Source organism: Rhamphochromis sp. 'chilingali', assembly GCF_963969265.1.
Source record: "Rhamphochromis sp. 'chilingali' genome assembly, chromosome: 11".
NCBI lineage: Eukaryota > Metazoa > Chordata > Actinopteri > Cichliformes > Cichlidae > Rhamphochromis > Rhamphochromis sp. 'chilingali'.
Window position 1 is genome coordinate 32,168,326 of NC_137938.1, and position 19,704 is coordinate 32,188,029.

A 19,704-nucleotide genomic window follows, 5' to 3' on the forward strand; every position below is an offset into this window, starting at 1 on the left:
GTTGTATTTGCTGTGTGTTTTCGTTAGATAAGAAGGCAAAAAGTCAAGTTCAATCCTCGTTGTATGCAGAGAGTCACAGAAAGAAAATGATCTGCCCCGTATTTAAAATGTCATTGTGAAATAACGGTTGGATTGACAGAGTGAGAGATGTATTATTATCAAATAATTATTATCAAATTAAACAGATGCATAACCTGAAATGCTGAACTATGGTTATTGTCAGCCCAGCAATTATTTTGTCAGAGTGGCCTTGATGTCCTCTACACATGAAATGGTCTTTATTGAGAAACCACCACATCCCTAGGCTACAAAGTTATTTACATTAAGGCTCTAACCACTGACCCGCTTATTTAAGGAAAACAATAAAATAAGGAAAACAATTTGCCAATCTTTCAAGCCTCTCTACTGCCAAAACCACTGCAAATGTTGTGGTGAAGTGAAAGTTGCCAAAGATTTACCAAATCCATGTAAATCATGGCCCTCTGAGCTTGTGTCCTCTCCCTCTCCTCAAAAGCCCTTCAACACAACAGGCAGCATCGCACTGCCAAAAGAAATGTCTGGAGTAAATCTGCTGGTGTTGAGTCACAGCTAACCCAAGGCACATCCATTTTTTTTCTGCGGCTCGAGGCCAAAGAGAGATCTAATAAACAAGTAGGACCTGAGAGAAGGGCCCCTCATTTATCCGACTACCAGAGCAGTTAGTATCATAGCACAGAGGCCACTTGAACTATTGTCCTGTGTATAACTCATGAGCATTTTGACAAGAAAGACTGACTGAAATGGTAATGCAGTAGATGAAGGCTAGAGATGAATGAGACACAGAGTCCATGGCCATCTATTAGATTATCATCAAACAAAAACGCAGTCAAACCAAATTCCTCAGCGCTGCCGTCTCTACACAGGTGTCTTATTAGTGTTTCTGGCAATGCATGGCACATCAGCATCACAGCTGATTAACTTTTGTGGATACATTTTGTTCCCTTCTTCAGATTATACTCAGCTATTTTCCTCAGTAGGATACTGACAGAACATGCACAAGTTTCATAGTGTAGCATCCCCTATGGAAATGTGAATGTGTTATGTATGAAATTATAGTATTTGTGGAACACAAACCAAAATGATCTGAAAGTCTTTTAGTTAGTTCCAGCATCTACAACTGATTTTATCCTCTGCTTTATAGCCATTTAAGCTGAATATCTTAAGGTTTAAGAGTGTTAGCAGGGCAAAATAAGAAACTGTATAAAGAGCTTTTGTAGCACGTAAAGAAGAGTATTTTCATTGTTTTCTAAAATTTTATATTTCTAACACTTCATGTATAATATCAATTACTGATAATTACTGTAATGAACGGCTCTTACACTAACAATATTCACTCATACATGTATATTCTGTACAAACAGCAGAGATTAGTCGAATCCACTAGCATGACTATACTAAATTTTGTTTCTGTTATAAGATGCTTTATTATAAAGTGTAAAAAAAAAAAAAAACTGAATTCAGAAAAATAATTCTCTAACAAACATTTTATAATACCCTATAGTGCGGGCTAATGTGCAAGATAATCCGGTTGTTCAGTGATGACGCGACGAATCCTACTTCCGGGTCTAAAGTAGTCTGCATTTAATATGGCTTTTGTGTTGTTAACATGTTTAATGTTATGTATTTTCTTCTATTTAATCTCAAAAAGCTCCTAAAACAGTCAGTGATCACTGTTGACCTCCCTCGGCTTTTATTACCACTAATCATTTATTTAAGCTCAGTTTTTAAAACCTTAGGATGTAACTACAGCCCAGCCCATGCAGCAGTATATGAATGACTAACCTCGTATTGTGGATGGATTATCTCAGTTGTTCTCCTGGCTGAAGTTTGGTCCTTTTACAGCATCCTGCCATGCGATTACATTTGTTCCTGACCACCGAGAACACTCACGTTAACTTTTATCGAGTGGGAAAAAAAGTTAGCTTGTTTATATTATGCTAACATAGCTGTGTCGCAAGCACGTAGCACATCATTATATACCAGCTAGCCAAACTTCAGTAACCCTACAAACGTCACTGCTATTTAGTTTTCTGTCTTCATTTATGCTGGAAGTGATAGCAGAGCTGTACGTTTTAATTTGTTTCCAAAACCCCGCAGTCAGGACATGCTATATTGTATTTGGATAGAAGCTAGCGAGCTAACTTCCTGCTAACTTCTAACTCCGTTAAATGTCATAAATTCAGTTTTCATGGATGCCTGGATGTTAAACTCAATTGTTACACCCGGTAGAGCAGAACGCTGATCATTTTATTAAAGATGAAAGACTTTAGACAGTTTTTCAACTCTCAGTAATGCCATAGTGATCGTTTGATATATGGACCTGCAGCAGAGTTTAGACCCAGACACGGCTAGTGACGTCAGACTGAACAATCGGATAGTGCGGCTAAAGTACTTTCACATTGGTTTAAATAGATTCAACTCCTCCCATAAAGTTAAATTATCTGCGTTTAAACCTCGTATCTCGCGCTCTGATTGGCTGGCTAAACTGTATGGGGACCCTGGTGCTGAGGCATTCAACATCTGGGAGAAAAGTGAGCATTACAGGGGCGGGGCGTAGCGCAAAAAAACTGCTCCATTGGCCAATCGAAGGCAACCTCATCCTAACTTCACTCGTTGATTGGTTTGAATCCCTGTCAAACAGCACTACGGGGCGTGGTCTGAGCTGCAGCCGAGGTGTTGTGATTTTAGTCTAACCAGCTTCAGTCCTGTCACAACAGTGAGGGGCGTCTTTTCGCTACGCTGGCGCTCTGGGAATACTAACCATTTCAGAAACAACTAGCTAAAACTAACAACCCCGCTTTTTTTCCTTCGTCATTCTCGAGACTTTACAGCTTGTTCTCTGCGACAGTATCTCAGAAACACTGCGACGTGTGTATTTTCAAGGTGGAAGCACGAAGGTAAGTGGTTCGTTTACTAGTTGAGGACTTTGGCGATGCTGTTGCAGCTGTGCTTACTTTGCTAAATACGAGACAGATGCTTTAAGTTTGCCACAGAAGAGAGCTTATTTAGGCACGTGAAGATCGACGATAATCACTTGAAAACAACATATCAGACGCTTTTAATAAACCTGAACTGTCCCTGTACTCTCCCGGAGTTTCATTTATGGTCCGGAGAAGCCGCTGCTTTTCTCGGCTGTGTTTCGAAGTCCCCGTTTTTTCTGCACTGGTAACTGAATAACAGAAATTACAATCTGACATCAGCCAGGGTTAGACCAGTTTTATATAATAGTTATTTTTTTTGCAGTAGCCATGTTCCTTTTTGTTTTCATTATTTTCATGTGTGTATCACGGACGGGTTTGGAAGCTGTGTTAACATCGGCAGCGAAAACTATATGCATAGTCATATGAAACCCTGACATACACGTTTTCTCTCTTGTTGCTGCAAGAGTCCCCAGCAACTTATCACAAATAAGCAACCGATAACACGTCTCTGACTGGCATCTCGCCTGAGACACTAATTGAATTTTTGGTTTATTTTCTGGCGGAAGCAGCCCAAACTTGTTTATCAAGGACCTGATTGTGGAAAAACAAAAGAAAGAAAGAAGGGAAAAAAGCGGGGGATTAGTGCGTAATGGAGACTGTTCACCATCAGATAGAGGGGGAAATCAGTGTGAGTTTCTGGAAAAGAAAAGCAGCAATTACGTGGCAGTTGGATTATTGTGAAACGGCACATCTCCCTCTCACTCTGCACAGATTTTACCTCTTAAATCACGCTTACTTGTCTTAATGCCAAACTCGGAGGGAAAACGATGAGCTCATTGTTCTAACAGGTTTCAACGGGAGAACCTGCATTAGACCTCAGTGTTGCCTACGGTGCAGAAAGAAATTGGAAACCTGTGTTTTTCTTCTCTTCTCCTGCTTTCCTAGGAATCGCTGGTGAATGTTTATGTTGAAATGGATGCTCGTGGCTGCTTTTAAACCGTCCTCCGCACAAAGGGAGACCACGATTTGTCTCAGCCCGTTGTGCATTAGTCCTCTAATTTCCTTAAGTGGGTGTTCAGTTTCAGTTGAGGCTAAGAACATTTCAACAATAAATAAATCTCTGTTGTGCATAAACACTGACAGACTACACCACTGCCTTTTCGATCCTGGACTCTTGCAAGGTGATATTGTAGACTGCATGCCCTCTTGCTTAACTCAAAGGCTGCCCGCTTCTGCCGTTTCTCTTTGCTGTATCTGTAGCCTTGCAAAAGTTTCCCAGGCATTTTAAAAATTCATGTTCAGCTTAAGGGTTGCTTTGCCTGGATTGAACAGCAGAGCCAGCACTTACTCGTCTAGCATGTGCCTTTTTGTTCTGGCTGTGGCATGATGTTTTCCTGGAGCAGTCAGATGTTTAAGCAGAAAGTGTGATTAGATCTTGTGATCTTCTTTGGGGTTTTTTTTTTTTTGCCTTGTCCCCACTCCTCACAGCTGCTGCAGTGATATCATAGGATGATGAAGCCACAAATGGCTTGCGGTTTCCTACCCTAGTTGTACAATGACTTGGCACTCTTTGCTGCTGCGAGGACATTGCAGTGTGCCTTCAGGTTATTTTATTTGACATGTAACTGGTGCGCTAACCAGAGGAAAGGTGCTGCTGCTGTTGTGCAGGACTAGTGGGATGCTTCTGTGTAACGTATCCAATGCTTAAGCAGCAGCAGCAGTGGTGGTCTGTGGTCCCATCTGTACTGTGCACAGTTCATACAAATCTACATTCAGCCCTCATTTGTGGTTGTCGCAATGAACCAACTCTTTGGTTTTTTTGTTTTTTTCATTCTCTTACCATTAGGAAAGTCACATTCTGCTGATGGGTGAGTTATAGTTGTGAATGTGAGCGAGAGCAAAGTACCAGCAGTGCGTTCATTTCCCTGTCACTGCTGAAAATTGCTTGCTCTTCGTCCAGCTCTCATTTTCAGGCCCCGATAGGTCGGTCGCTCAGTTAGCATGGTTAATGGTGCATTTAGCGCAGTGTGTAATTTTATTTCCAATTTCCATTCCGCTGCTTGCTTTTAGTTTGAAGTGACAAGAAGCCCCGATGGAGGGGCCCTGTGTGTGCAGATGGCATCTTCCTAATGGTCCTCAGGGTAATGATGGTTGAAATAGGCTCCTAACCAGGGGCTGAGGACTGTGGCCCTTGGGGGACATTCAGCAAGCCTATTTCCATTTTCATCATCAAGATAAAGTACTCAGAACATAGGCGTATGTACACACACACAGTTAGTCTGCACTTTGGATTGGTCAGAAGGAAAAAAAAAAAGAAAAAAAGAAGAACTTCAGCAGGACTGATGAAGACACTTTAAACCCTCAGGCGAATTTGAAGTTTGTAAATTGCTGTGCCCTATTTTGAGCTCAGTGGAACTTGAGGGCATAGATAATATATTTTGGGATAAATTTTGTTTCACATCATGTTCAAAATTGTCTGAAGCGCTTTAGACTTTAAGCACTTGTGCAACTGCTGATGTCTAAAGAAGGGTGGGTGCAGTGCCGTGCTTCAGGAAGCAACAGTTAATCGCCACTCCTCATCCGCAACATATGGGACTTTGTTTGGCCCTGTACCTGAGAGAGTCACCGGTCTGTGGCACCTCATATTTCATTTTGATAATGGCTGGTAACCCGTGGCAACTGTGGAGGCAATGAGAGCTTGGCTTCTTGAAGGGCATGGTTGAAAAAGGGAAGAGGGTGGGTTAAGAGGATGTGAAGTCCAAGGCTGCTTCCCCTGCTCTTTCCTGGTTGGTTGCGTTGTGTCCAGCGAAGGATGTGGGACCCCTGGGGAGTGAATTATTACCTGTCAGCCCCGCAGGCTCCCTGTCATCCATAATCCAGGGCTGACACAGCACAGGCTGGTCCAGGCTATCTGCTGGGACCACAAGGCCTTGGCCTCCAGGTCTGGCCTGGTTTGGCCGTAGCTGGTAAGAAATCGCATTAACATGTTGAATCAAGCGTTACAAATGCACAGTTTAAGACTATCATACAAACCTACCTTGTGCCTTTTGCATTATAGCCAGTGGGTCTTTGTTATTATTCTGACTAGTGTAGCTTTTGGGGGGGTTTAAGTTGGTTCTTTTTTTTTTTCTTACTGAGCAGAAGGAGCTTCTTTACTGTGCCTTGAAGTAAAGCTGTTGCTCATCATTTTGCTGATTCAGTGTACTGTATCTCCCAGGTTTATCAGCCTGTGTGGTTTTTAAAGTTCATTTACAGATTGCCAGTGGCACAGACATAATATATACTGCCAGCTGCATCTGTTTTCCTGTGATTGTCGCAGCTTGTTGAAAGTAAAGGTGAATACGGCACTGACAATTTTTGTCCGACAGGTCTAATCATTAACTGTTAGATGTGAATCCTTAGCAGGCATATTATTACTTTTGATTTCAAAAACAGGCGTGCAGCTTCATCCTGCAAGTGGTCCTGTGGTTAGTGTAGAACTGAAAATTATAGCCAAGCTGATGAGTGTGTAAGTTTTGGGAGGAAAACCTTTGAGTTCAGTGAAAGGCTAGAGGGAAGAAGTGAAGGAAGAAGAAAAAGATGGCGGGAGGCGGCAAACCACAAACTGGACAAGAGACAGGCCTTGGTGCTTTTATCCAGACTGGCTGTCTTCCTGAGGTTTTGTCAAGCTGTTCCTCAGAAACATTAACCCCTTGTCAAACATGGACTGGGTCTCTGTTTTCCAACTCGCCACAGCCACATGCAGTGCGGCAGGAACACAGGATGATTGTCTGGTAACACTTCATGAAGCATGGTGGATGCAGTCCAGCAATTGGAGTGGAAAATATAACCTGTGGCTCTCAATGTCAGCAAATTAGCTCAAATTCATATTTTTAGTCTAAATGGGGGTCTCGTGTATCACAAAGGAGTCTTTGTCAAAAATCAGACCTCAGCTTTATTCTCCTTTGTTTCTTTTCTGTATTAAGTCATGCACTGAGGTTTCACTGTTTTCAGTGTGGTTTGTCTTTTTAAAAATGCTGAAGTCGAGTAATGATACTTATAGTTTCATGCTTTTTGTCTCTCTCACTCCATATCAGTTGCCCTTTAGATGAAGGACAGAATACCCATCTTCAGATATCAGACACACTCACTCTTTGATTTGTGTAACAAGGAGGCTGTGTACGCTACCTACGGGGAAGCTTGGAAGCAGCATGCACCACAAAAAGGATTTCTTCTGAATGGAAAGAAAATGAATCATCCAAAAATAAATTCTTGTCATTTTTCATGCATATTCTATGTGGAGAAGTAGCTGTGTGCGCTTGAAGTTTTTTATATAATATATAAAATTATTAGCTATTGAATAAGCACAAAGATCCTCCAAAATGCCCATTCAGCTGTGTGATCCACAGAATCCAGTTTATTTTGAAAACCACAACAGTCAGTAGCAGAGCTCCCCAAAGATTAAGATAATGCAGACATCACAACAGGCTCTCTTACATCCACAGAGAGCAGAAATCCCCACATTTATGATTCCATTTCTTGCCTCTATGTTTAATTGTAGGAAGCAACTGATATGAGGAAACACGTGTCTCTTTAAGTAGCCTCTGCTCATAAATACTAGCTCTTGATTCTTGAACTCTTAGTTGGGTCAGCTAGGGAATGGCAGAAGGGCCCAGTTTGTTGCTCCAAATGATCTCTTAATTACTTCATAATGTGGGCAGTCCTCCTGCATCATTGATTAGCCAGTCAGGCTTAACATGGAACAAATTGCTCCATGACTTTCCAGTCTCGCGCCCTTATTGCTTGTATTGGTAAAATTGGAAACTACAGTGAATGTTTTATGTTTTTTATAAACTAAATATTAATTTCATTCAAATGGTATATACTGTACACCAGAGACCTTATTAGTTGTTTAGCTATTTACCAATAGTTACCAAAAGTAACATCATAAATGCAGAACATTAAGGCAGTATGGGATCATCTTGACAGAGAACGTAACTAAAGACGACCAACATCCGAATTTCCTAAAGACTACTTAAAGAAATTACAAGAAAACTTTAATTCAATTAAGTTCAAATCAAGTTAATTCAGTTCACTTTTATTTATATAACACCAAATCACAACAACAGTCATCTCAAGCTTTCCTTAAGATAGTCCAGGGTGCGTTGAAGAATAAATGGTCATACCAAATATTGACTTATATACTGTATTTACGCCTATGTTTGCATATTATTCAATGCACTGCACCTATTTCTAATTTTTAAGAAAAATATAAAGTAAAAAGGGGGGCAGGTCAAGACTTTTTCATAGTGCTGTACTTAAACATGCTGGTATGTTAATAAAAATGATCAGACATTAGGCACTAAAGTTGGCTTGTACTTGCCTATTACTGCAGTGCATTTGAAAGTACTAAAGTAGACAGTTGGATATCTGATTATTAATATCAGCATTGTTACTGAGCTTGTCTTGCAGTGTTTCGTTTTCTGATTTTATCTTTGTCTCCACACAAAAACATTGTTGAAACCTATAAAAAGGCCCAAGTGTACAAAAAACTCTGCGCTTTAATGTCACTGTTTTGCGATGTGTGACTCTCAGAAAAACATGCCAGCTCTGATAAAAGGAATTGATGAGCTTAGAGGCTTAAAGGCATACAATTCCAATGGATTGAAAAATGTGGAGAACTGTTTCTCGATTCCGATCCTTTGTCCCATCTAACTGTTTTTAGCAGTGCAATTTATTGAGACTGCCCAGTCTATGTCACACACATAATGGCCGAAACACTGGAAAAATTGCAGCTGGTGTAGCATATGGGGAAGATCGAACAAAGAACAAAAACCTGTATTAGTTATGCCAGAACAACTGGCTTCGATAAACAGAGTACAGAACAACACAAAACTACACTTTAAAATTAGTGTGTGAGGGAGCGAACAAACTATGTATTTTATCGCCTGAAACACAGCCATGATATGTTACAAATGCTGTGTAGCAAAGAGAAATGTTGCACATTTGCTGCAGTCAGTTACAAAAGCTTTGCTAATGTGAATTAATTAGGTCATATTTGGTTGTTTATGACACTTTTTTTTTTTAAGTGTTTGAGTATTTTAAGATAGCTGCTCTGCATGTATTCTTAATATTTTGGTGGCACAGTTGGAGAATGATATTCAATTCTTGGAGTTAAACTTTGTAACTTTAATTTGGCCATAACCCAAGAACTAGAAAACACAGATCTCAAAGTAGACAAGAATAACAGCAGTAAAAGTTACACATGTGCAAAGTGTCCTCTATGAATTACCCAGTTGTGTGTTTTTGCAGACCTGGGCTCACAGAGCATGCAAATTGCCATCCTTCTGAGCTGAGCTTGCAGGGAGTGTGTGTAAGTGAGACGGCCTCTGGCCAAACCAGCCAGCTGACTTCCTGTTGGCTCCCCACACACATGAAAATAATCACATTGGTATGACTCCTCCGCACTTTCCAAATGATGTTGTATCGGATGGATCAAATTCTGGTAATAATTGGGGTCATTCTCTAATCATTGTAAGCTCGACCATCTCCATATACATTCACTGAAATGGGAAAGTCAGCCTACTTCCAGCATGTTTTTCACACTTTGAAATCTGAATGTTTGAACAGGAACATCTTCAAAACTGTTAAAGATAAAAACCTGAAATTTTCAATGACCTTTCTGGCCATAACATTGAAGCAGGATCTATAATTCAGGACAGATGCATTTAAAAAAACAAACAAACAAACAAACCACTTGAATAGTGGCTAGTCAAGAAACATGTTATGGGTAGACACAAACATATTTGCTATATACAGCTATAATTATATATGTCTAAATTTTAAACTATAGATTTTACAGGCAGAAACTTTGAGCAGAAATTGTTCAAAAACTGTAATGATTTGATATGGAATAAACCAAAGGAGTTTTGGGTTTCTTAATACTCGTAAAACAAATGTGTTTTAGCAGCTCCTTTTCCAGCAATTTGGTTTATTGCTGTGTGCATCACAAGATGAATGTGGAAGTTGTAGTAATGTGGTTTGGCCAGTTTGCTGTGCAGCCCAGCAACATTTCCTCGTGTTGGATTTTTGTTTTTCTAGAGCAGGAGGGCTGGTAGATCTTTGATTTGGGTTTTGTTTTGAGTTTTGTTTTTTATTCGCTTGTAAAGCGAAAGATAAGAGAGAGATTAATTTTGCCTTAATAATTAACTTATTTCAGTTCTGCGCTGCATCAGTGCAGTTTTGAAGTTCTTGTGTTTTGACAATTAACCACAAAAGATTATATCAGTCCTTTAGCTGGCAGTATGGCAGTTTAAGTATGATGAAGTTCTTTATTTTGTTTCCTGTGCATTTTCCTGTTTTATTTCTGACAATTTTTGATCGCCTTTCCACTAAACCTGGAGCCTTTTTATAGTGCATGTTCTCAACAACGTTTATCTATTTTCTCTGTTGTGCAGTATCGTGTTTTCTTCAGCATTTTCGTCTTCATTGCTGGTTGTTGTTTCTTTCTTCTTCTTTTTTTTTTTCTGTGTGTGCCTCACTTTTCAGAGATTGGCTCTCAATCAAGTGGTGTGGGCAAGACTGTAATGCTGTTTTCAATTTGTGAAGTTTTTGCTTCTTTTAGTGGAGCTTTTTTTTTCTTTGCCTGTTCAGCCACAGTGGCTATCACAGCTTCTACTAACAGCCAAGTTACTCTCCTATTTCCTGCAAACAAACAGCTGTTGTTTCTGGAGGAAATGTAACCATCCATCTTTGTCCCTGGCAAAGACCTACAAGATAACCAGAGCTCTTTTTGTTTTGGTTTGCACTTTCAAAAAGAACATTAGGCACAGCTTATTTTCCGTAGAATAAGTTGTTACAGACATGTATTGCTTTGAATTGGAGCACGTCTCTATCCAAGACAAACATTTGGGTCTTTTTAAAAAATATATATTATTAATAAAAAAAGGGCTAGTTTGTCCCTACATGTTTGGCTGGATATCATTACACACAGAGCTTTTGGTGGCACAGATTAAAATCTCACAACTCCTGAAATGGTGAACTGAGAGAAAACAAGGCTGATCCAGATCGGGTGGCAGAAAAAAGACTGGCCTCATTTAAGCTGGCTAACAATGCCTGAGAATCAGCTGTCACCCGTGTCTGTTTTGTTACAGTTGTTTTTAGACTCTTCATTAGTCTGCTGTTTAAACAGAGTGATACTTTTTAGTCAGATGCATGCCTGCTTTGCGCATTTCGAGGATGAGAGACTTTATTTTTGTAAAGATTGTGAGTACTGTGTGTAAGGAATTTATGTTGTGTCAGTAATCCAGTCTGCTAATGTTTTAGAGCAATATTGGAGCTGCTGGCATCATTACTTCTTTTTTTGTTTTTTAAAACACAAATGCAGAATGAGGCCTGTTTTCATAGTAAATCTTTTGATAGCTGATCATATGAAACAAGCAACTGTAAGTGTCATATTGCACTTTAAGCCACTGTATTTATTTTATTTCTCATACTATAAATCAACTGATTAGTTTTTGGAAATAACAATAAAATGAGTTGATACTTCCAGGTCTGCATGCACGTAAATGTATCAAGTGTATAATGGGGGGAAAAAAGAGAATCCTGCCAAATTCTCACATTTGAGAGGTTTGCCAAACATAATTGAAATCCACCAGAAGTGGGTTGCACTGAAAGACTTGGAAGGAAGTGTGCAAAGTGTTGATGTTGAAATGGCCATCGCTAAGGCTGTAGAGCAGATATGCGGAACGAATTGGGTGATGCAAAGCAATGTGGGTTAAGAGTTTCTGGCAGAGTGAGACTGAGAGATTGAATATCTGATTTTTCTCAGGTTTCTCTTTTGATAATCTGTTGCACAGAAATTGTCTGGCTTGTCAGATCTCGACTGAAGCAATTAGGTTGACTGCATGAGGGAGGAGGGGTCTGGTGTGTTGTTGCTATTGAAGTAACTTTGAGTTATGATCATGCCTCATTGTTGCTTATTGCAGTTTTTTTGAAATGAGAATTTTTTATGGCCCTGAAACGTGAAATGAAGCAGGAAATTAAAAACCTACGTTTTTTTTCCCCCTCCTTCCCTCCTGTCCTATTCATCCACAGCTGATGCCTTCAAACAGTAGTAGTTCCTCGTTTCTATTCTCCACGCACTCAGGTGACAGGTATTCACATATTTAATTCATTTAAGTGGTCAGAGAATTGATTTTTTTTCTGCAGGGAGTTATCTCACATCTTTTGAAAATGAAATGGGCTCTTCTCACAGCTGGATGGTAATATGACAGTCATACTTTGAAAGAAGATCATAAATGCATCTAATTTCCAAACTTTCCAAAAATAGCCCAAACCACTTGACCCCATTCCTTGAAAGGTTGGGCAAGTCTACATGCACTTACCGTACTGGTCTTACTTTAAATGGATAGCAGAAGTTAAACTCTGCAAACCTTAAATTTAGGTGGAAGGTAGATTGATATTTTCCGGAACCGAGACTGGCTTCCCAACTCTCGGCCTCCCTCGGGGTCTTTATCCGATTTCTTATGCATGCACCCTGCGCTTTGCAGATAGGAATTGTGGCTGATTTTGTGCAAACAACACTCTGCATACCCTTGTGCTTAAATCTGTAATGTGTTAAAATTAGAATCTATAGTGTGTTTTCTTTTAAGATTTAACTGTGAATTCCTGGGTGAGTATGAAATGTTTTACCTGTGTGAGCATTTGGGGCCGGATGTTGGCCGCTTTAATCTGCTCTGACGCTCTCATGCTATTATTTGTGTATATTTTAGTGGTCACCATATGTGCAGTGAATGTTTGGCTTGGACAATGTGCGATAAGTCTGCTCGCCTACACTTAGCTTGGTCATTTTCATCCATTTCTCAGAACTCCGGGCTTGTTTCCATTAAACTGAGGCTATTTTTATATCAGTGTTTGAGGGGGAGGGTTTATCAGGGGGTTTCAGTTAGTGTCATATGAATCCAAACCGGGCAGGGGTCCAGGGTGAGTAAAACAGACCTCCTCCTCCTCTCAAGTGCCCTGAACTCTTTCCATTTGGAGAGTGTGTGTACCAGTTTATTAACCATGTGTTGACTCACTGCCACAGCTGTGTGATTGTGTATGAGTTTGCATTCTTGTGGTTAGGGGAAAAAAAAGAGGAATTCTTCATAGATTCAGCATGAATCCCTTGATGGTTAAGCACTGATGCAAAGAAATGTTAAGAAGAATTAAAATGTCACACTGTGTTGCTTTTTTTTATTTCTTGACCATAGACTAAAAACGCCAAACGTGAATTTACTGACACAAATCAGAGAAAAACAAATTAAAATGCCCCAAAACATGAATAACATAATTGGATTAATACGTTAAAGCTTGCTCTATACCTCTATAAGGTCTTGACTAGGGATGGGTATCGTTTAGGTTTTATCCGATACCGGTGCCAAACCGGTACTTTTGAAATGGTGCTCAAACCGGTGCTTAAAGAATGGAGAACACAAACTTTGTCCAAAAACCTCTCATGTTCAGCTGTTTGTTACCTTTTTACAAAAAAAAAAAAAAAAATGTTAGCCTTTTCTGCAGCTATGGGGCATATATGGTATCACTCTTGGCTGGAAGCAGTGCTTAATCAATGGAAAAAACACAAACTTTGTCCAAAAACCTCTCATGTTTAACTGTTTTCCACTTTTTCTTTGGTCATTTTAGCCTTTTTGGCCAGGGTGAAGGGAGCATCTACCATCAAACAAGAAGACAGCTGCATGTAGCTATGATGGTGTTTGCTAGTTCACCTTACATGCATTAATGTAATAACGTGGTTAGCCTACTCAACGTAAATTACACACGAACAACATTAAGCTACTCACACAGAGAAGAACGGCTGCTGCTGCCATCATCACCCGTCATTCATTTCTGCTACACTGGCAGGGCTAGGGGCCAGGACTCTATTCTTCGGGTCTTTGGGGGATGTTGCTCCGGGTCCGATAACTGGCAACCCACCCGCAGTAGATGTGCACGGTGTGAGGTCTTGCAGCAAGCTATCAAATACGGCGCATTTCTCGGCTTTTAAAAAAAAACGCTATGCGTCGCCAGGTGTTTCATCGGATTTGAGGTGTTACCTCCTTTGACAGTATCAGCTTAAAGCACTTGTTGCAGGCTGCTGAGTTTGCATCTTTTGCTGTGAAGTACAGCCAGACTTTTGACCGCTTCGCCTTGGGCATTTTAATCTGTAGCTCTGCATAAGAGAACGTACGTACCTAGACCCGCCTACTATCCTCGGAAACGTAAAATGATTGGCTAGAATCTAAAATGTATCACAGCTTAGGAAAAATAAAGCACCGAAATGTGCGCTGCTTTTCGGTCTGGTTACTACCGTTTATGTCAGAACCGGTACCCATCCCTAGTCTTGACCTCAGTAAATGCACGGAAATTACTTTTATTTTGATTTTGCAATAGATTAAATTGAATTCAACTTAATTGCTGCTTATTCCCTAATCAAATAAGCAGAGGATCATTTGAGCACCAAGTTAACATTTCTTGCATCATGCTTCATGTGTTATCTCAGATTGTGAGCTGTTCATCTTTCTTCTTTTTGCATTACAAAAAAAGCATCTTGCATACATGACACATTTATAATTGGGTTATAGTGAGTGTGACTAAATAAGAAAGCAAATGGAAACAAAGGTTGAATCTTCTTACTTGAGCATATATAAATAAAATATAAAATAACCATCAATTATGTCAATTTGCAGCTGTGTTATTGAATTTTGGATATCCACTGGTGAAGGAAAAGGTCATGTTGCTTGTCAAAAAATTCTGTTAGTCAAACTATAATTCCCCGAACATAAAAACAATCTTAGAGTAATTGCACATGATAATTTTGGCGTGTGTGTGTGTGTGTGTGTGTGTGTGTGTGTGTGTGTGTGCGCGCGCGCGCGCGCTCCACAGTGATGTGGATGACTGTGCCGGGATTTAAAAACATGTTCATTAATTTACTCTGAGGCTGTAAACTTATTTCCACCAAGAGACACACAAACACAACAAAACACACCCACTCAACCACATGAGCAACTTCCAATTTCCAGCGAATGAAACCTTGTTTGAGCTGTCTTCATTGCCTCCCTCTCTGTCCTCCCGGCTTCCATCGTCTCTCCCTGAGGGGCAGTTTTTAGTGACTGATGGCATGAAAGCCAGCTGAGGGTAAACAAACCAGCAGACCACACTTTTGCTTTAATGTCACAAGTCAATGACATGCAGCTGGGTGAAAGGAATGAGAGGGGGGGGGGCAACACCTACACTTTCACTCTCAGGGCCATATCTGAGGCTGACAGTAGCCCTCCAGCTAAACACAGACAGTCTGCATTAGTGTTGGCCTGTAGCTACAGGTGCCAGGAGAATCAAGCCCAGTTTTATAACTTGGACAGAAAGACATGGTACGAGTGTTTATGCTGCTCTGAAGCAGGTTTATACAGCTTTGTTAAAATTATCATTATTAGGTGTCAATTTTGCAGCCTTATGGAAAAGAAAGAACAGTTCTATGAGCTACAAACCTTATTATGTACACTTAAGTGTATTTCAGTTGAGCTGTATTTTTTTTGCACAATCACTAAACAAACACTATTTCTCGTTATTCAACTATGAAATATGTGGGTTCTTTAAAAAAAACCAAAAAAAAAACCGAGGGGGGCTTCCCCTCTGTGTGAGGCACCCCGGATTCTTACTCGTTTGTGGGCCATGAAGTTATCAAATACCAAGTTTCCACAATATGGCAAGATTAAGAGGAAGGCCTGTTCAAATTGCAGTGTCTCATAGTTTTCTTTTGTTTGGTTTTAAGATTTTAGTCATTTAGACCCAAGTAGGTTTGACGTGGGTCAACCTTTTACAGTGCAACTCTGTCCACCAGCAGCTGTCAGATCCTTCTGGAAAAATAAGGTTTGATCTCACAGGATAGTTTTTGTCAATGGAATTTAAATGAGTTTAAAAGTGCCACTGAGTTGGCAATATTTCTCCTGGATTACTAAGTATCAAACCCTTTCTACTAGGATTGTGACAATAGTAGAATTTCACATTGGATATCAATACCCAGGAAATACTCAGTATGACTTTGATACCAGATTGTCTGACTGTGCTATGTTTCTGTTGTCAGAATTTTGTTGCTGATCAGAGTTGGTAAAGTAGGGTGCCGCTCTTGTCTAGTTGCTAGTGGGCTTATCTCAGCTTCAGAAAGCTTGCAAATAGCTGTGATATAAATTAACACTGCCTGTTGACTTTACAGACACGCAGGACTCAACATTTGCTTTCTAGTTCCAACATTACTGTCATCATTTTTTGTACTATCCCCCACCTTAATGATAACTTAACAGATGGCTGATGTGCCAAAGGGGTAATTGCTATTAGTTTTACAGTTACTGTTAATGTTTGCAGTGTCTGTGTGAAGATATACAATAACTGCTAACGGGCGCTTTAGTGGTGTTGAAGTGTAAAGTGCTGTGTCAGCCTGGAGGCAAAGGTGGGATGCTGCAAATAGTAGTTGTTGTTTTTTCCTACCTACTTATCTGTCTCATACAAGCAGGTAAAACAAAATGGACTAATGCAGAATTATTGTCACATGCATGGGGTTTGGGGTGTGTAACATATATTGACACAATAAAAGAGTGCAAACATTAGGCTTGGTGTCTGTTTTGTGATAAAACAACCAACTTCTTCCAGTGAAAGTAAAGTGCTATGCCATATATAATGGTTTTTATTGTTTGTTTCTTTTTTTAAAATATTTTTGCCATAAGTGTCTTTTTTGTAATTTCTTTTCCAAAGCGTCTTGAGAAGTAGATCTCTTCGATTTCTAAAGATCTTTCAGAAACACTTGACTCTGACCTATGAATCATCAAGCATATAAAAGGCACCTAACTCAAGGGATGGACCAGTGTTGTCTACCCATACCAGAAAACCTTTTAAATTGTATCTTTAGGCACTTTAGTAGCACTTTACTGCCTGGGACATAAATGCATAATTTGTTCCTATTTCTTTAGTTGAATCTATGAAAAATGCCAGAGATAATGACACACATGCACGCCATTCGAACTGGCATCAGAAATGACATCAGTGAAAGTGTGGCTGTCAAAAAGCCATTCTTAAGGAAAACTGGGAGAAAAGGCTGAACTGTTCCTGAAGACTACTTAAAGAAATGATTAAAAAAAAGTTTGCCTACAAGGGTTCAGGCTATGTTGAAGAATAAAGGTGGTCTTACCACATTTTCACTTTCAGGCTTGTTAGAATTGTACAAACTCACATTGCACATTTCAGTAAATCAATCTATTTTTCCAATTTTTGAGCAAAACATAAAGACAGTACTGTATGTTCCAGAAACATTGCTCTCTAACAATTCAAGTCATTAAAAAAAATAGCAGAATAACTTTAAGGCATAGTCGTGTGTGCATGTCAAACTGTCTTTGAACACATTTCAAATTTGTACTAACTGAAAAACTCGATATATTGACCTTTTTGTGAAAAGGTTCTGCACGAAAGATGGGGAATTAAATCAAATGTCATGTGCAAGTTTTATTGACTATATAATAGCAATTCAAAGCCGTTTATCAAGTACCAGCACCCCAACCGAGATCTAGTGCACTTCCTGCAGCGTACTACTGTGTTTGCCGCTCGTCAGTCAAAACCCCTCTGATTTGAAAATTAAATCTGTGAAAGAAGAGAGCTACTGACTGGCCTATGCCTAACATGTGCAGGAGACAGAGGTCAGTAACTCCATAGACGGCAGTCTATTCACAAGGAAGATCTTTTTAATTAGACTATGTTCTTTTAATTAACCAGCCAGCATAATATCTGTGTCCATTTGTCAGCCCTTTACAATGCTTAGCGGAGCAGGGTGAAAATACCTTCTTTTGTCTCCTCACTGTTTCAGAGATCCCTGCTTCCTATTATTATATATCATTGTTCACTGAAATGTATTTTTTCTTGTCTTTTAGATTAGCATGATAATACCCCCATGGAGGGGAGGAAAAGTGGTGAAGAGCTATTGCAGGACTGCTCGTCAGGCTCACTGTGTGCAAGACCGTGGTTATTATCATACTGAATGCACCATCAGTTAAGCTAACAGCCCAAATTTCGACATTTATCTCCAATATCATAGCCTGACTGTCAATTGCACAGGGAACACTATGGAAAATTACAGGTTATGTCTTGCTCCTTGGAGCCTGGATCGTTCCCCAGTGTAATTACGTTATGCTAATTCTGCCCCCCATGTACTTCCCATGACAGAAAGAAGGCTTTCCAACTGTTCAGATATTAAGTAAAATATGAAGGAATAAATGTGGCGATTTACGCTACGGCATTGCTCGCGAAACCCGAGCACACCCCTTGTTTCTCCATGGAACTCTAGGGGATTGAGGAAAAGGCTCAGCTAGAGCTTGTAGCCATGTTTCCATAGACCGGTTCAGCTGCAGGTCAGGCCACCTTGAACTCCTCAGCTGGAATTATTGTGTCAGAGGTGGACAGGGTCAGGCCACGCTCCTCCCTTCAACACAAGGACTTTGTTAGTGTCGGACACGCAGCAGACACTGGCAGCACAAATCCCTGTCACGCTCTCGGAGTAGAACCCTGCATGGGTCAGAGGTTGTGTGTTAAGGGGGCATCCCCATTTCATGACCTGAATACTGATTGATTTCCTTGAATGGCTATCAAGGTAGGGGGCCTTGCCTAGTGATTGCAGGGACTGGTCAAACCACTTACCCTTACCCCATGTGGCGATTGGCAGTGAGAGAATGCGGTACAAGGGAAGGGAAAAGCCACTCTTTGTCACAACATGCGCAACTCCTCTGCTCAACTGTGTACCTCAGCGGGCGTATGTTTTCACTTTCCCTGAAACAAGACACTAGACCACATGTTTCCCTTTTAATAGGCAGCTGAGTGAGGAAAGGGCAGGAGTGTGGTCTGTTTGCCATTTGGTAGAAGATGGACGAGGCAACACTCCCTAGTTCCTCTGATAGATTTATTAGTTGTTCAAAATTGCACAACTGAAGTGGCCATTGACCGTTATATCAGTCATTCAATTAGCGGTGTTCAAAGTGCTTGACAGTCACCTAAAAGGCTGAACAATTTTCTTTATTTTCACAGCCAGACGAGTAATTAATCATTCCTTTCAGTAACCATGTTCTGGTAAACACTAACCAGAATATGGCAACAATGCTAAAGTTGGAATAAACAATAAACAAAATCAAAGGCATGATAAAATGAGCCCTTCAATTACTGTAAACTTCAGAAAGTTTTCACTGACTTTGTTTACCATAAACTGAATTTGATCTGTTAAAATGACTAGCACAGGGAGAGCAGAATAATGCACAGAACTGTGATTATGATTACTAAAAAGTTCATCCTTATAGAGTATCTGCAGTGGGACAATGCCATTTAAATGTCTCCCATCTCCTCAAGTGAAAAAGAAAGGTCACAAATAAGACTGAAACATGGCACTCATCATCACTATAAAACCTCATGATCCCTTGTACTGATGGGAAACCCTTTAAACCTGAGTTTCCCCCATCAGGGTGGATTTGATATTTGAAGTTGGCTTGTTTCTGCTTGAGGAAGCAGCACAACATGTCCTTGTGTCCTTTTACTGAACTACTAGTAAGTGAACACATTTAACAATGTTGTCAATTGTTCAACTAAAAAAATAATCTTACCCATTGTTATGATTTTGGTTGATCATGTTGTTAATGTCTGTGTAAATTAGTTGTAAAACGGCCTTATTGACAAGAGCTTGTGTATTTAAAAAAAAAAAAAA

General features: G+C 40.0%; 1 protein-coding gene across 6 annotated transcripts in view; it reads left to right on the forward strand.

The window, feature by feature from the left end:
• Positions 1 to 2,750: 2,750 nt before the first annotated feature.
• Positions 2,751 to 19,704, forward strand: part of sema6cb (semaphorin 6Cb) — a 150,689-nt gene continuing 133,735 nt past the window's right edge. For all 6 annotated transcript variants that reach the window (XM_080897276.1, XM_080897282.1, XM_080897283.1 and 3 more), the window contains exon 1: positions 2,751 to 2,936. The gene's annotated coding sequence lies outside the window, so the exon portion shown is untranslated. The remainder of the gene's footprint in view (positions 2,937 to 19,704) is intronic.